The following is a 16,693-nucleotide window of genomic DNA, read 5'->3' on the forward strand; positions in this document are numbered from 1 at the left end:
CAGTGATGATGATGAAGGGCAGTGATGATGATGAAGGGCAGTGATGATGATGATGAAGGGCAGTGATGATGATGAAGGACAGTGATGATGAAGGACAGTGATGATGAAGGACAGTGATGATGAAGGACAGTGATGATGATGAAGGACAGTGATGATGAAGGGCAGTGATGATGATGAAGGACAGTGATGATGATGAAGGACAGTGATGATGATGAAGGGCAGTGATGATGATGAAGGGCAGTGATGATGATGAAGGGCAGCTCTGTGGGTGCAGTGGCGCCTCCTCCCAGTTTTGGCTGTGAAGAGCTACAGTATCTGTCATTGGAGCTTAAAGAGAAAAGCAAACTGCTTACCGGTTCCACTGCAGGGGCCAAAATAAACCCGCTGCCCTCAAAAACACTGACCTGACTGGACTGAGGCGCTGCGCTGCAGCAAGCTGTTCAAACAGAAAACCTTGTAGCGATGACGTCACATAACCACCGCCTGGTTTACAACACGTGTTTTCTCAAGGTACTTTACCGATTCGTTCACAGAAATATAAATATAAAATAGTAAAAATACTGAAAGCTGTTTATTTTTTAGTAGTTTTAATTAAATATTGTCATACTGACGTTGCCTTGTTGGTTATGCTGCAATGCATTATGGGTAAATGGCGTATGCTTGGTCCGATTGCGCTAGCTTCATCCAGCTAAAACAGAGCTGAGTAACAATTTTCAGTTTGGACCGGAGGGTTGAAACGATGGGAATGAAGAAACGGAGGAAGAGGAGGAGCTGCTGTTGCCTTCAGCTCCATGAATGAATCAATGAACGACACCTACCTCTGGTCCGGTAAGTGGTTCTGTAGCTCTGTGTCCGGTCCGGTAACAGCTGTTTAGGGTCCGGTATCGGTCCATGTTTCACATTTAGTACCAGCGGCAGTAGCATTAGCTCCGTTAGCATCTAAAAGAGCTTCCAGCGCTTCCTATCTGATGAAGAAACGGACTTCTCAACTGTACACAAGCAGCCTTATTTTGTCTTGGATAATCGGAGAGTAGTAGGAGAAAGTAGCAGAGGAAGACTTGGTCAGCATTAGCTTTAGTAAAAAGCAAAGTTTTAAGCCTTGTCTCCCATCTTTACGTTTGGACTTCCTTTTGGAAACCAGGAAACGACCGTAGCTTCAGAAACTTTCGGCTGGTGTCATTGTGACGCTACCGGGGTTTAAACCGAGTCAAAGTCAGGTCAGCTTGTGGTGAAGCTGTTGAAAGGCGAATAACGGAGCGGAGCAGCAGCCTCTTTCTTCCATGCATCTTGTAATCAGATTACTCCGCGGTTTGCCTCGTCATTAAGCAGAAACATGGTCTGTTTGAGTTTCAGGTTTCAAGTGTTTTTGTTTGTGGCTGGGAATTGCGGCAAAGCGTCAGGCCAAATCGGAGCGAACAGCATCAAGAGCCCGGCTGAAGAGGCCTATTGTGTTTTCCTACTGGGTCGTAATCAGAACCAGATGCCCTCCCCCGTCAGCGCTGGGGGGGGGCTTGTTTAACTGGACCTACCTTCATTGAACACAAGTTTAATGGCCGCCCCATTACACCACTTAACAACGCTGGGTTACGGAGAAGAGACTGGATCCTCTCGGTTCCCAGAAATAATCTCTCCAGACCTGCTTTCATCAGGTTTTCATGGCTATCAGGTCTGACTTGGACAATCTGATCATTGTTTCACTTTTTTAGTAAAAGCACTTGTGTGTTTTTTTTCTCCCTGACAGATGTTAGCGAGGAATTTCATCATGAAGCCGTGCCAGTTGCTGCTGTAAAGGAGAAGCGTTGCAGTTTCTCCTCGCTTCTCAGCAGTGTGGACCTTCCCAGCGTGCAGGAGCTGGTATTTGCATATTATTCCAGTTTCTTTTCATATGGTGCTGATATCTGTGGCTTGGACATGGCGGGATGTTGAAGCTCGCGGTCTGGGTGTGCAGCCAGAGGGGGTGTTTTTTCTGGACACGGAAAGCAGCCGAGAACATTTTAATCTCCAACTTTAAATCATAAGTAAGTGCTGGGCTGATGATTCACCGGCCTTCATCTCCAGGAATAAAAAGCTCTTAGTCTGAGTTTTTCTGAGGAGACAGAACTGTCCAAGCACCAGTTCAGGTTTCATGTTGGTCCATGGTGGAGGTGATGAAGAGATGTCGTCTTCCTCCTCATGTTTCTCTGTTACTTCATCACCTTCTGCTGCTTCAACCACCTGCAGTCCAAACCAGCCGGTCGGGTTTATTGCTGTTTCAGCAACGAGGCATTCCAAGTGCTTTACATCATATAAACTGCAAACAGTAAGTTATGAAACAAGCAACAAACATTTGCATAATAATTGAAAGGAATATAAATTAAAGGATGGAAATAAATAACTCAATTTGTTTTGGAGAGAAAAATAAACATGGTTGTGAATTTGAGTTTAAAAAATCCCAGTAAACATCTTGACAAAGTTGTTTTTATCTTAAATACAGAGTAAAAACAGAGTCAGTTGTTCAATAACATTTTAATACATTTTTGAAAATTTGGTGCACTAAAATTAACCAAAGTATGAAAAAACTAAAACTACTACTATAACAAATAAACAATATTTAACAATATAAAGTAGCAAACCCTGTCATGAATAGTGGTGTGAGGTTGCAGGTTGCAGTGAATATGATGAGATTTAATGAAGAATAAAGTGTACAAAAAAATCCAAAAACAGTCCAAAATCCCAGGCAGCACCGCTGAGCGAAAACCAGGACTCAACACAGGTAACAGAGTAAACGACTGGACTGACGACGGACTGAGACACACAGACAAGAACCCAACCAGGAACAAAGGACACAACTGGGAACAATCAGGGGGAGACAGAACAACACAGAGACTCAAAATAAATACACAGAAAAACACAAAACATATCAAACCCACTCTGAAGACAAATAGAAACTAAAAGCTAAAGGTAATTTTATTTATATCGCACATTTTCAGCAACAAGGTAAAACAAAGAGCTTTACAGGATTTCAAAGGAAATACAAACCAAACAAAAAAAAGAGCAAAAGAGGAAAAAGCTGATGATGTTGATCCAAATAAATAAACTGGATTCTCCTAGTCAGGGTTGGTAGGTAAGTATAAGTAAGTATCCTCTAGTCTAATTCCTTTTCTGGGTTAAAGTGAGAACTTCACAGTTTCTAACAAAATAAAATAAAAAAGAGGAAAGGACGCATTAGGACAAATGGCAACATTCAGACATAACAAAGACATGAATGGAGGCGGTGACATCACAGGGCCAGGAAACCTCGTTGCTCAGCCTCCCGACAGAATCTGATAAGATGTTGTTACCAAGGCATGTCGTTGTTAGCGCTCAGCTCCACAACTGCATGGATAACAGGAAGGGCGAGGTGGGAAGGAGCGTTATGTTTCCATCTCTTCAAAGAGATTGGAAATATGCAGCCCTTACAAAGCAACATGGGGAAGACAATTCAGATATCGAATGTTTTAGGTAAAGGTAGATTATAAATTTCAATCTTCCCTGAAGTCTCTGATAAATCTCAGTTCCCAGTTCTCCAAATTAGTTTGGTCGTTCCACTGAACCAAAGCTAGCAACTTCTCCAAGATGGATTCCATCATGTTCGTGAGTTTTAGAGTCCTCAGCTGGGCTGCCAGTCTCACAAAGACTCACGTTGGTGTGAGTTGGTGTTGGTGTCTCTGTCCACACCAACAGTCTGAGTGTTTGCTAGTTCTACCAAGTCCGTCACAAGTTTTTCAGTAAGCCAGGTATCCAGCAGAAATCCTGCTACCACGAATAAACCCAGGGCGTTTCCCGCCGGGTGTGTCCAAGACGGCTCTCCTGTGCCCAGTCTTCTCGTCGAGAAAATTGGATCGATCGCATTGAGAGACCGGTTGACCAGATCCGTAATTTGTATGTTTGGAGGATGTGCAAAGAAATGCTCCAAAAATATAGAGAAAGACGAAAGCAGAGCAAGCAGGGCAGGGAGGGAGCAGAGGAAGAACGCGTCGCCCTTCGATGAGAGCAAGAGAGGAAAGAAAAAACAAATAAAAAACGAATAAAAAACTAATGAAAACTAACTGAACTAGACAAACAAGTAGTCACAATAAAATGTAACTAACCTATGATGAAAAACCCCAAACTATTTGAACCTGATTTGTTGCAGATTAGAAGCTGAATGCTCCATGTTTGGTTCTGGTTCTGGTTCTGGTTCTGTACATCAGAACCAGAAGACCTGAGAGGTCCAGAAGGTTTTTACAACAGCAGATCTTTAAAGTATTTTGGTGCTAAGCTAATTTTTGTCTCTTTATCAGTTTGTAACTCATTATTTTGCCCCTTATATTTCATTTTTTACTGTTCTCGTAGTTTTTATGCAGCTGATTAAATGTTCCCATTTTATCCATTTCCCCTAATTAACTCACCTGTCTTAACGTAACCCTCCACCACAGCCTCAGTGTGGAAGGTCACTGGTTCCCATTAATCCTTCCTGGTTCTTCCCAACACTTTGCTCTTTTCACCACTTTCTTTGAAACTAAATTGTTTAAAAACTGATGGAAAACAGGAAGCAGAATCAGACAAACTGAATCTTTTTACCCCTGCAGGGGTCTTTTATGTCCCTTATGAAAGCAGGCTGACAGGAAAGGGGAAGACATTGGTAAATATCATGGGTCCGAGGTGAACCCAGATGAGCTGCGTCGACCTCCCAGACAAACTGAATCTTTAAACAATAATGCAGCTGAGAAAAATAAACCTGAAACCAAAGACATGAAATCTTCAGCTGATTGAAGCAGCAGCAGCTTCAAGTTTCCGTCTGATTAGTTTATAAGCGCTGATGTTGTGAAGATGAAAAGTTGCCCACATGATTCAATGATACATAATTATTTTTATTAATTATTTTCCCTCCATCTCAATGAGTGAAGTGTGTTTGTGTTCCTCATGCTGGCGGGGCGTTAGCAGGACCATTTCAACCGTGTTACTCGCTGACACCTTTAGTGTTTCCTTCTTCCTGCTGCTCTTCCCAAACTCCGTCTTTAATCCATCAGTTGGCTGTAAATCAGAAACAGGGAGCTTTTTATTTAGATGAAAATGTTCCAGATAATTACTCCTGAACTCTGCAGCTCTCAGCTGTCAGAACCAAGTGGACCCACCAACACGCTAAGCATTAACTCCAGTCGCAACATTTGGCTGGCGCTCGACTGCATTTGTCTGTTTGCTCTCATTCTCATGCAGAAGCGTCTCGCTGTGAGATAAAGTGTGAGCAGCAACCTGGAGCAGACCACAAAACAAACTGCTTCCTGATGGAGCGGCCAGGTTTTATGCATCTTGTGTTTCCTTCTTCTAAAAACCACCAAGGTCATCGCCGAGTCTCCCCACACAGAGCTGGATGCAGTTGGTGAACAGCTCCGTTCCAGGTGGTTTATCTGGTTCCTCTCAGTTAGACTGAAAACAAACACTGGGGAAGCTTCACGGAGAGGTCAGGAGAGGTCAGGAGAGGTCAGGAGTTCTGGAAAGCCGCAGGAAGCTTGGGGTGAAAGTTTTCTATCATCCTGTCCGGGTCCCAGCGGCTCCTTGAAGAAAGCTGACAGGTCCAGTTCTACAGAACCGATCCAAAGGTTCTAATTGACAGAAAAACTAAAGAAATGTTTGGAACAGTTCATGAATCAGATTCTGCAGTAATCAGTCCTGAGTTCAGTTTGGATTTACAGGAAGATTCAGATCCACATAAAACCGGTTCCACAGTGGACCTTCCAGAACCGGCCCAGGTTTCCAGAACCAGAGACTAAAGTCTCAGACCGGAGAAACTCATCTGGTTCTACACCATCTAGTTCTACACCACCTGGTTCTACACCATCTAGTTCTATAACATCTGGTTCTACACCATCTAGTTCTACACCATCTAGTTCTATGCTCCTTCACTGAGAGACTTTAATCTACTGCTGCTAGTTTCTAAATCACTGAAAGGGTTAAACTAAGCGCTGTCTCGCCATGTTTGGTTCTGGTTCTGGGAACGCTGACTCAGTGGTTCTGCGTGGTTCATACTGGATCAGAAACCCATTCATGTAAAACAGAACGGTGACCCAAAGGTTTCTCTGGGTTTCTCTGTCCATGTGCAGCAGCTCATGTTTTCTTCATCCATCTGTGTGAAAAGCGATACTGAGTCGCGGATTTCTGAACTCCAGATTCAAGCTTCCTCCTCCTTCCTCTTTCCTCCTCTTCCTCCTTCCTCCTCCTCCTCCTCCTCCTTCCTCTTTCCTCCTCTTCCTCCTTCCTCCTCCTCCTCCTCCTCCTTCCTCTTTCCTCCTCTTCCTCCTTCCTCCTCCTCCTCCTCCTTCTTGAACACAGATCCAGGATTTACTGTCAGAAATGTTTCTGAACACGGCGATGGATCCGGCGGGTTTATGGCGACTTTAGGAGGAACACAGATTATTAAGAGCAAGAGGAGAAGATCTGGCAACATACTGGTAAAACTGGGAGGTATTTAGGATGTGGCAGTGATTACTGGATCAGATGAGAGGAACCACATCACTGCAGAGAACTGAGGGAAAACATTAAATAGAAAAGGAATCAAGAAATGAGCACAAACCAGGTGAAGAACAGAAAAACCCCAGGATGTTAGGATTTCTGGGAGTTTGTGTTTTGATCATATCTGAGTTATTGTTTAGAAAGTTTTCCCACATTAGTTCATATTTAGTTTCTTAGTTTATTCTTAGTGCATTTAGTTTTTATTGTTTTGCTCTTTGGTTTGTAGTTTCTGTGTATCCAAGTTCAGCTTCTGTTGAGACAATTATTCACTTTTCTTCTTCACAGCTGTTTATGATCCCCCTAATTAACTCACCTGTCTTAACGTAACCCTCCACCACAGCCTCAGTGTGGAAGGTCACTGGTTCCCATTAATCCTTCCTGGTTCTTCCCAACACTTTGCTCTTTTCACCACTTTCTTTGAAACTAAATTGTTTAAAAAACTGATGGAAAACAGGAAGCAGAATCAGACAAACTGAATCTTTTTTTACCCCTGCAGGGGGTCTTTTTTGTGTCCCTTATATGAAAGCAGGCTGACAGGAAAGGGGGGAAGACATGCGGTAAATATCATCGGGTCCGGGAGTCGAACCCGCGACCGCTGCGTCGAGGCCTCCAGACAAACTGAATCTTTAAACAATAATGCAGCTGAGAAAAATAAACCTGAAACCAAAGACATGAAATCTTCAGCTGATTGAAACGCAGCAGCAGCTTCAAGTTTCCCGTCTGATTAGTTTATAAACGCTGATGTTGTGAAGATGAAAAGTTGCCCACATGATTCAATGATACATAATTATTTTTATTAATTATTTTCCCTCCATCTCAATGAGTGAAGTGTGTTTGTGTTCCTCATGCTGACGGGACGTTAGCAGGACCATTTCCAGCCGTATTTACTCGCTGACACCTTTAGTGTTTCCTTCTTCCTGCTGCTCTTCCCAAACTCCGTCTTTAATCCATCAGTTGGCTGTAAATCAGAAACAGGGAGCTTTTTATTTAGATGAAAATGTTCCAGATAATTACTCCTGAACTCTGCAGCTCTCCAGCTGTCAGAACCAAGTGGACCCACCAACACGCTGCGGGCGCATTAACTGCCTCCAGTCGCAACATTTGGCTGACGCTCGACTGCATTTGTCTGTTTGCTCTCATTCTCATGCAGAAGCGTCTCGCTGTGAGATAAAGTGTGAGCAGCAACCTGGAGCAGCCAGACCAAAACAAACTGCTTCCTGATGGAGCGGCCAGGTTTTATGCATCTTGTGTTTCCTTCTTCTAAAAACCACCAAGGTCATCGCCGAGTCTCCCCACACAGAGCAGCTCCGTTCCAGGTGGTTTATCTGGTTCCTCTCAGTTAGACTGAAAACAAACACTGGGGAAGTTTCACGGAGAGGTCAGGAGAGGTCAGGAGAGGTCAGGAGTTCTGGAAAGCCGCAGGAAGCTTGGGGTGAAAGTTTTCTATCATCCTGTCCGGGTCCCAGCGGCTCCTTGAAGAAAGGCAGGTCCAGTTCTACAGAACCGATCCAAAGGTTCTAATTGACAGAAAAACTAAAGAAATGTTTGGAACAGTTCATGAATCAGATTCTGCAGTAATCAGTCCTGAGTTCAGTTTGGATTTACAGGAAGATTCAGATCCACATAAAACCGGTTCCACAGTGGACCTTCCAGAACCGGCCCAGGTTTCCAGAACCAGAGACTAAAGTCTCAGACCGGAGAAACTCATCTGGTTCTACACCATCTAGTTCTACACCATATAGTTCTATAACATCTGGTTCTACACCATCTAGTTCTACACCATGTAGTTCTACACCATCTAGTTCTACACCATGTAGTTCTACACCATGTAGTTCTATAACATCTGGTTCTACACCACCCGGTTCTACACCATCTAGTTCTACACCACCTGGTTCTACACCATCTAGTTCTACACCATGTAGTTCTACACCATCTAGTTCTACACCATGTAGTTCTACACCATGTAGTTCTATAACATCTGGTTCTACACCACCCGGTTCTACTGGTCTAGTTATCTAGTTCTACACCATGTAGTTCTACACCATCTAGTTCTACACCATCTAGTTCTACACCACCTGGTTCTACACCATCTAGTCCTACACCATGTAGTTCTACACCATCTAGTTCTACACCACCTGGTTCTACACCATGTAGTTCTACACCATGTAGTTCTATAACATCTGGTTCTACACCACCTGGTTCTACACCATGTAGTTCTACACCATGTAGTTCTACACCATCTAGTTCTATAACATCTGGTTCTACACCATCTAGTTCTACACCATCTAGTTCTACACCACCTGGTTCTACACCATCTAGTTCTACACCATGTAGTTCTACACCATCTAGTTCTATAACATCTGGTTCTACACCATCTAGTTCTACACCATCTAGTTCTACACCACCCGGTTCTACACCATCTAGTTCTACACCATGTAGTTCTACACCATCTAGTTCTACACCACCTGGTTCTACACCATGTAGTTCTATAACATCTGGTTCTACACCACCTGGTTCTACACCATCTAGTTCTACACCATGTAGTTCTACACCATGTAGTTCTACACCATCTAGTTCTACACCACCCGGTTCTACACCATCTAGTTCTACACCACCTGGTTCTACACCATCTAGTTCTACACCATGTAGTTCTACACCATCTAGTTCTACACCACCTGGTTCTACACCATCTAGTTCTACACCATGTAGTTCTACACCATCTAGTTCTACACCACCTGGTTCTACACCATGTAGTTCTACACCATCTAGTTCTATAACATCTGGTTCTACACCATCTAGTTCTACACCATCTAGTTCTACACCATCTAGTTCTACACCACCTGGTTCTACACCATCTAGTTCTACACCACCTGGTTCTACACCATCTAGTTCTATAACATCTGGTTCTACACCATCTAGTTCTACACCATGTAGTTCTACACCATCTAGTTCTACACCACCTGGTTCTACACCATGTAGTTCTACACCATCTAGTTCTACACCACCTGGTTCTACACCATGTAGTTCTACACCATGTAGTTCTACACCATCTAGTTCTATAACATCTGGTTCTACACCATCTAGTTCTACACCACCTGGTTCTACACCATCTACTTCTACACCATCTAGTTCTACACCACCTGGTTCTACACCACCTGGTTCTACACCATCTAGTTCTATAACATCTGGTTCTACACCATCTAGTTCTACACCATCTGGTTCTACACCATCTAGTTCTACACCATCTAGTTCTACACCATCTAGTTCTATGCTCCTTCACTGAGAGACTTTAATCTACTGCTGCTAGTTTCTAAATCACTGAAAGGGTTAAACTAAGCGCTGCCTCGCCATGTTTGGTTCTGGTTCTGGGAACGCTGACTCAGTGGTTCTGCGTGGTTCATACTGGATCAGAAACCCATTCATGTAAAACAGAACGGTGACCCAAAGGTTTCTCTGGGTTTCTCTGTCCATGTGCAGCAGCTCATGTTTTTCTTCATCCATCTGTGTGAAAGAAAACGATACTGAAGTCGCGTATTTCTGAACTCCAGCGGCCAAGAAGCTTCCTCCTCCTTCCTCTTTCCTCCTCTTCCTCCTTCCTCCTCCTCTTCCTCCTTCTCCTTCCTCTTTCCTCCTCTTCCTCCTTCCTCCTCCTCTTCCTCCTTCTCCTTCCTCTTTCCTCCTCTTCCTCCTTCCTCCTCCTCTTCCTCCTCTTCCTCCTTCTCCTTCCTCTTTCCTCCTCTTCCTCCTCCTCTTCCTCCTTCTCCTTCCTCTTTCCTCCTCTTCCTCCTTCCTCCTCCTCTTCCTCCTTCTCCTTCCTCTTTCCTCCTCTTCCTCCTCCTCTTCCTCCTTCTCCTTCCTCTTTCCTCCTCTTCCTCCTTCCTCCTCCTCTTCCTCCTCTTCCTCCTCCTCCTTCCTCTTTCCTCCTCTTCCTCCTTCCTCCTCCTCTTCCTCCTTCTCCTTCCTCTTTCCTCCTCTTCCTCCTTCCTCCTCCTCTTCCTCCTCTTCCTCCTTCTCCTTCCTCTTTCCTCCTCTTCCTCCTCCTCTTCCTCCTTCTCCTTCCTCTTTCCTCCTCTTCCTCCTTCCTCCTCCTCTTCCTCCTCTTCCTCCTTCTCCTTCCTCTTTCCTCCTCTTCCTCCTTCCTTCTCCTCCTCCTTCTCCTTCCTCTTTCCTCCTCTTCCTCCTTCTCCTTCCTCTTTCCTCCTCTTCCTCCTTCCTCCTCCTCTTCCTCCTCGTCCTCCTTCCTCCTCCTCCTACTCCTCCACCTTCCCCTTCCTCCTCTTCCTCCTTCCTCCTCCGTCCTCATCCTCCTCTTCCTCCTTCTCCTTCCTCTTTCCTCCTCTTCCTCCTTCCTCCTCCTCTTCCTCCTTCTCCTTCCTCTTTCCTCCTCTTCCTCCTTCCTCCTCCTCCTCCTCCTCCTCCTCCTTCCTCTTTCCTCCTCTTCCTCCTTCCTCCTCCTCTTCCTCCTTCTCCTTCCTCTTTCCTCCTCTTCCTCCTTCCTCCTCCTCTTCCTCCTTCTCCTTCCTCTTTCCTCCTCTTCCTCCTTCTTCCTCCTCTTCCTCCTCCTTCCTCTTCCTTCTCCTCCTTCCTCCTCCTTCCTCCTCCTTCCTCTTCCTCCTCTTCCTCCTTCTCCTTCCTCCTCTTTCCTCCTCTTCCTCCTCCGTCCTTCTCCTCCTCCTTCTCCTTCCTCCTTCCTCCTCTTCCTCCTTCCTCCTCCTCTTCCTCCTCTTCCTCCTTCCTCCTCCTCCTACTCCTCCTCCTTCCTCTTTCCTCCTCTTCCTCCTTCCTCCTCCTCTTCCTCTTCCTCCTTCTCCTTCCTCTTTCCTCCTCTTCCTCCTTCCTTCTCCTCCTCCTCTTCCTTCTCCTCCTCCTTCTCCTTCCTCCTCTTCCTCCTTCTCCTTCCTCTTTCCTCCTCTTCCTCCTTCCTCCTCCTCTTCCTCCTTCTCCTTCCTCTTTCCTCCTCTTCCTCCTTCCTTCTCCTCCTCCTCTTCCTTCTCCTCCTCCTTCTCCTTCCTCCTCTTCCTCCTTCTCCTTCCTCTTTCCTCCTCTTCCTCCTTCCTCCTCCTCTTCCTCCTCTTCCTCCTTCCTCCTCCTCCTCCTCCTTCCTCTTTCCTCCTCTTCCTCCTTCCTCCTCCTCTTCCTCCTTCTCCTTCCTCTTTCCTCCTCTTCCTCCTCTCCTCGTTCCTCCTCTTCCTCCTCCTCCTCCTTCCTCTTCCTCCTCCTTCCTCTTCCTCCTCCTTCCTCTTCCTCCTCCTCCTCCTTCCTCTTCCTCCTCCTTCCTCTTCCTCCTCCTCTTCCTCCTCCTCCTCCTTCCTCTTCCTCCTCCTTCCTCCTCCTCTTCCTCCTTCTCCTTCCTCTTTCCTCCTCTTCCTCCTTCCTCCTCCTTCCTCCTCCTCTTCCTCCTCCTCCTTCCTTCCTCCTCCTTCCTCCTCCTCCTCCTCCTTCCTCTTTCCTCCTCTTCCTCCTTCCTCCTCCTCTTCCTCCTTCTCCTTCCTCTTTCCTCCTCTTCCTCCTTCCTCCTCCTCTTCCTCCTTCTCCTTCCTCTTTCCTCCTCTTCCTCCTCCTCCTCCTTCCTCTTCCTCCTCCTTCCTCTTCCTCCTCCTCCTCCTTCCTCTTCCTCCTCCTTCCTCTTCCTCCCCCTTCCTTCTCCTCCTCCTCCTCCTTCCACCTCTTCCTCCTCCTTCCTCTTCCTCTTCCTCCTTCTCCTTCCTCTTTCCTCCTCTTCCTCCTTCCTCCTCCTTCCTCCTCCTCTTCCTCCTCCTCCTTCCTTCCTCCTCCTTCCTCTTCCTCCTCCTCCTCCAACTCCTGCAGGAGCAGACAGCCGCTGCTCAGTCACTGCAGGTCCAGGAAAAGTTCTGTTTGACCCAAAATACAAACTATGAGGAGTGGCTTTGACAGATGAACTCCTTTGTTCTGTAGTTTTATTGATGATCTCACTCAGATAACAAAGACTTTAGTTTTATTACAGCAGATCAGTGTCAGGCACAGACTCTTCAGGCCAAAAGAGTATTTTCAAGATGTTTGGCTCTGGAGAACTTCCTCAGGACAGTTTAGGACATTTTTCTTCATTCTGCAATAATCTAATGGATTTTTCTTACAATTAATCTTTTTTTTCAAAGGAACTCCTAAATCCCTTGTCTGATTTACCCTACTCGTCATTTGATCAATAAATATTTATTAATCACCTAGATTCTGTTTTATTCTCCCTGTAGTTTTGAACCAGAACATTTTCATGTGTTTTTTATCTGCACATATTTTGGATGGATAAAAAATTGAATGTTAAAAGCAGAGACAGATCATAAGAGTGCCGTCTAAACTCTTTTCTCAGGAATTCAGCCAATGTTAGGTTTTCTTTAAGATCTGAATCAAACCGTCGGATTCTGACATTTTTGAGGAAGAAGTTTGGAAAACAAAGACGTCTAAATTCAGAAAACTGTTGGAACTAAATCAGGACTTTCCCCTGAAAGAAGCCGAATAACGTCTCATCTGATTGGCTGGTAGACGATGGTAGATTACGAAAATATCCAATGACTAATTGCATGAACAATTTTGTACACACAATTTTAATTGAATTTCTTACTTCATGGAAACACTGCAATCACAAAAACAATTTCAGCAGAATATAGACAAATATTTGCGCACATTTGTGATGGAAGCACAGCTGCTGCATCCAAAATGCTCAGTCTCTGTCCAGCATTTCTCCAGAAGACATGTGGCTGCTTTAGGTTCAGTTTCATTTCAGAGCAGACGTTTTGTTCTTGGTTGGCACCTATTCAGTTGTAAAAACTTTGATTAAGGTGACAGAAATCTCCTTAATCTTTAACAAAATTTATTTGGCAAATCAGGACCAGTTCCATGCTGGAAAAGGTCCAGGGGCCTCATGCATAAAGCGTCCGTGTACACAAAAATTGTCGGCATGTACAAAGATTAACTTTGCATAAAAATTTGCGTAAATATACGCACACTTTTTCGCTGGCATGAAAATGTGTGGCAGCCTCGCAAACTTTTTCTGTGGACAGTATCAAACTACAAAGCGTCAAAACTCGCCTAAATCCACTGAAATCTGACGACATTCGGTTTTCTAGACCAAGAAGCATCAAACCCCGTGGTTTTCATGATTTTAACATTTTATTGTTGAAACGTGAACGATGAAACTGAACCGCATTTATCAGACAATAAGGTAACACGCACACAAAATAAAGAAAATAAACATAAAGGATGTGAAAACCTCGCTCCAATGTAAATAGTACTTTTCTTCAGTTTTTGTCTCATAAGGATGTAACGCAGCGGTCCTCAAACCCGCTGATTAAAAATAATCAACAGGTTGGATTATTAAGGTGATCAAGGTGTGTATGTAATCACACGTATATAAGCTCAAAGGTGAGCCGCTACCTGTGGAGCTTTGGCTCTGATGGAGAACATCACCAAGGGAAGGAGTCAGTGGGAGAAACTGATCAGAGATCAGATTGATCTGCTGGGAAATGATGTTGATGGTTTATGAGTGTCTAGATTGCTCACACTGATCATCCTGGAGCTCTGAGCACAACTTAAAGCACCGTGCGGTACCGGTCCAGCTGCAGTCGTCCTTCAGTCGAGCCTCCCTGTTTGTGAATGCACCTTATGGACATAAATCATGTAGTATTACAATAAACGTCCACGTTCCCGCTGCTGTTCAAACAGGCATTTGCAGGGTCTCTTTATTTTTTACTTTTTTCATTTGGATTTTTTTTCTTTAAAATTTATTTTTGTGAGGTGACATTATGTCTCCTCCAAGCACCTTTTAAATAAAATATATTATTATTATTATTATTATAAATACTTAAACTGCTTCGAACAGGACGTTGCCATGGTTACTGCTTCGCGTGGTGGCAGACTTCCAGGTATTTATACTAATTTGCATATGTATTTATGGAGGCGACAGGGCGGACCAGCAGCTGCGCTCTATTTCCCGCAAATCAGGATTCATAAAGGAAAGGCGCACAGCTTTATGCATCCGATTTCTTTTTTCAAAATTTTTTAGTACGCCAAGTTTTAGTGTGAAAACTGCGCACTCTTTTATGCATGAGGCCCCATATCTTTATTTTATGCCTTAGAATGACGTGAAATGAGACAAAAATGATGTGTTAGTTCTAAAGTTATTTTCTGACAAAATGCATGCATCGCTTGTACATGACATAACCCATAACATGATAAATATCCTGGACCAGGGGTCTCAAACTCCAGTCCTGGAGCCGCTGTCCTGCAACCTTTAGATGAGCCTCTGCTGCAGCACCTGAATAGAATAATTAGATCATTAAGGTTCTGGAGAACTGAGCTACACCAGGAGGAGGTCATGAAGCCGTTTCATTCCAGTGTTTTGTACTTGTGCCAAATCTAAAACCTGCAGGACAGAGACCAGAGGACTGGAGTTTGAGGCCCCTGTCCTGGACTCTGAGAGTTCCCTCTTCTTTCTGTGCCTGTTGCTGTTTGTTTCAAAACAACAGTATTATCTATTATCGCAATAACTTCTAGGACAATTTATGGCCTGGCAACATTAGTTATTATGACAGGCCTAGTCACAGCTGATTCTCTAAATATTCCAATAAGAAAAGTATTCATATCCTTCTGAATTGTAATTTTTCTTCCTCACCACACCCTCCCAGTCCATGCTGGTGTGTCTGTGTGCTGGACGGTGTGTCTCTAAGAGCTATCCAGCCTCCAGCATGGACGGCTCTGAAGCAGAACCTCCTCACCAACGGCGCTTCCAGAAACGGAGATGGTTCACGCCCACACAGCGTTAGCTTTGGCCCGAACGTCCAGCCTGTCTCCCATTCTTACCCCGTTCATAAACAGTGGTACTCGGACATGAAACCGCCGGGAGCGGCTACGCCGGGATGCACGCAGTAAAACCTCATAAATAAACGCACTAAATAAATATCACCACAGGGTGGCCTGCAAATATTATGAGAGACTGGTTTCCACTGAAGTAGGACAAGTGGGAAATATATGTGTGTGTGTATATATATATATATAGATAGATAGATATATTTCCGTAACTATACATATGTATAGTGACAGCATTCGTGTGTGTGCCTGTGTGCTGGTTTATGTTGTCTATTGAGGACCTTTTATGTTAAAGCCACCAATCACCTGAAGACAGTTAGGTTTATGGGGACCAAAGTCCATGTCCAAGGGAATGGAACCCCTTTTCACATTTAGGGATTAGATTTCAGTCGAGGTTGAGTTAGGCAGAAACACAGTTATTAATGTGGGCAGAAATATGAACCGTGTGTGTTGAGTCAGGTGTGTATTTCTATGGGGGGTTTTTTTTGACAACAATCTGCTGAATCCCAAATTTCAGATTATTAACTTTTTTATGATCTCTGTTTTCTGCAGTGGGTGAATGGAGGCAGCTCTACTGCAAACCTCCACTTTTGCTTTTCAACATCACCTATGAAAAGATTTTAGCTTATAATTCGTTAATAGCAGCACAAATGTTTTATACTAATGCTAACTTTAAAAAAAATATTGAATTTAGCTTGCCTTAAATTAAGTTTTCTGGATAAATTCTAAACTTTCAGTTGAATGTGTATTCATGCTTTTATTTTGAATTGGGTGAAATTGCTGTAGAACAACAGACATACAGAGTCATTATGCCATCGTGATGCATATTAAATCCATTTGAAGGTCATGGAGATGATGATGCCAGGCACAAAGACTACTATTTATCTACATGGTTTTGGTTGTCAGGAAATCCACAGTAAACCTGTTAGAGAGGATGTAATAAAGGTTTTATTTTAACCACCTGAATCTGGCTAAGAAAAGCCCAAACTGTGAAAAATTCCTTTCAGCAGACAGAAAAAGTGAGACGCAGTTCAGACAGCTGACGTCGGTGACATGGCCCATAACCTGCTGAGTCACAGGGACGCTCCTGATCAACCTCCTATTTAAAGGGCAAGCGTCTCTCCTGTAATTTTCACCTCTATATTCAGCCCCATCTGGAGCGGGGGCAGGCTGTTTATTTCTTCCTCCTTCTCCCTGTTTATGCAGAGCACTGAGGTGTGCAGTCGGACCAACAGGCTGTGTCCATCATCCTGAGGAGAGGCCGCCGCCATGGAGACGCATTAAAAGTGCTCACAGCTACAATACTACAAACCTAAGGGTATTCAGAGACTTGTGTTTAACAAACTGGATCTTGTTCACTCCA

At 44.3% G+C, this 16,693-nt stretch overlaps 1 long non-coding RNA gene across 1 annotated transcript; it reads left to right on the top strand.

Moving 5' to 3' along the window:
- Positions 1 to 665: 665 nt before the first annotated feature.
- Positions 666 to 16,434, top strand: LOC122833805. Its single transcript, XR_006371056.1, has 3 exons — positions 666 to 828; positions 1,742 to 1,854; positions 16,338 to 16,434. It is a non-coding gene; the product is annotated as an uncharacterized LOC122833805 (long non-coding RNA).
- Positions 16,435 to 16,693: the final 259 nt, after the last annotated feature.

The sequence above is a fragment of the Gambusia affinis genome, linkage group LG07 (assembly GCF_019740435.1).
Source record: "Gambusia affinis linkage group LG07, SWU_Gaff_1.0, whole genome shotgun sequence".
NCBI lineage: Eukaryota > Metazoa > Chordata > Actinopteri > Cyprinodontiformes > Poeciliidae > Gambusia > Gambusia affinis.